Source organism: Phalaenopsis equestris, unplaced genomic scaffold (genome assembly GCF_001263595.1).
Source record: "Phalaenopsis equestris unplaced genomic scaffold, ASM126359v1 Scaffold000001, whole genome shotgun sequence".
NCBI lineage: Eukaryota > Viridiplantae > Streptophyta > Magnoliopsida > Asparagales > Orchidaceae > Phalaenopsis > Phalaenopsis equestris.
In genome coordinates this window covers 538,198-539,377 of record NW_018164443.1, presented here as the reverse complement: position 1 = coordinate 539,377, position 1,180 = coordinate 538,198, and the positions used below count along the sequence as shown (strand labels likewise).

Genomic DNA, 1,180 nt, shown 5'->3' with positions numbered 1-1,180 from the left:
GAGGAAGCCGAAGCTACGCCATGAAGGTTTATATTTATAATTTATTATTATTATAAGTTTTATATAATAAATATATAAATTTAAGTAATAAATAATTATTATACATTAAATTTTATTAATTATGTTTAGCCTAATAAATAACTATTAAAAACTATTTAATGAATAAAATTATTATTTAATATATTAAACTTAATGAATAATGTATTTAGACATAATAATATATAACATTAAATTATTTCAACCAACAAACTTAAATCTTAAAATAAATTGTAAGGTAATTTTCAATATTTAAATAACTAAAAAATTATTAAATTTGAATTTATAGGACTTACTAAATACTTTAGGTTAAATGATCCTTTCAATGAAGCTAGCATATCTAAAGACACTTTATTTCTTTTCTATGTTGACCAAAAAAGATGTCAAGTTCACTTGAAACGACAAATATCAACACTCCTTCGAAAGTATTAAGCAATACTTAATGACACCTACTGCATTAGCAGTCTCAATTTCAAAAAGACCCTTGTTTATACTATCAAAACCTTTCATGTTAAGTTGAAGAAAAAAGCTACCAATTTAAATTTTAAAATGTGAAATTCACATTTTCATGTATAAATAGGAGGGCAATTGTATAAAAATTGAGGTTTATATGTTAAATAAGTAAATACATGTGAATTAATGGTGCATAGGAAAAGATGTTGATAATAAGCATCATGCACTTGAACACAATACTTAATGAAATTGAATGTTTAACTGCATGAACATGTTATACTTCACTTTTAAAAAATTAGTGGCAGTGAAATTTTTTATATGACATTGAAAAGTAGAATGTTATGTAAACATAAAGAGTTTAAATATTAGATATGTAAATACATAATCTTATTGTTTGGTATGTCTATAAATGCCTCGAAAAATTGAGATTTTTACATATATAGCACAAAATTCTTATGTAATTACACATCTCGCCCCTACACTTTCTATTGATGCACATACCACTTTGGTGTGTTAAACTTATGCATGAAATACGAATATCATTTTTAAAAAGTGATAATAGTGCAAGGTATGCAAATATGAAAGTTTAGGCATGAGATATGTAAATAAATAAAAAAAATACTGTGCTATTTATGTAAACGCCCCCACAAAAAAATAATAATTACAGATACAACCAATCAGACTTGATAAA

At 23.8% G+C, this 1,180-nt stretch overlaps 1 protein-coding gene across 1 annotated transcript in view; it reads right to left on the bottom strand.

Moving 5' to 3' along the window:
• Positions 1–1,080: 1,080 nt before the first annotated feature.
• LOC110019460 (putative RNA-binding protein YlmH) overlaps positions 1,081–1,180 on the bottom strand; it is a gene marked incomplete at its 5' end in the record, with an annotated part of 2,339 nt that continues 2,239 nt past the window's right edge. The window contains 1 exon segment of the mRNA XM_020717162.1: positions 1,081–1,180.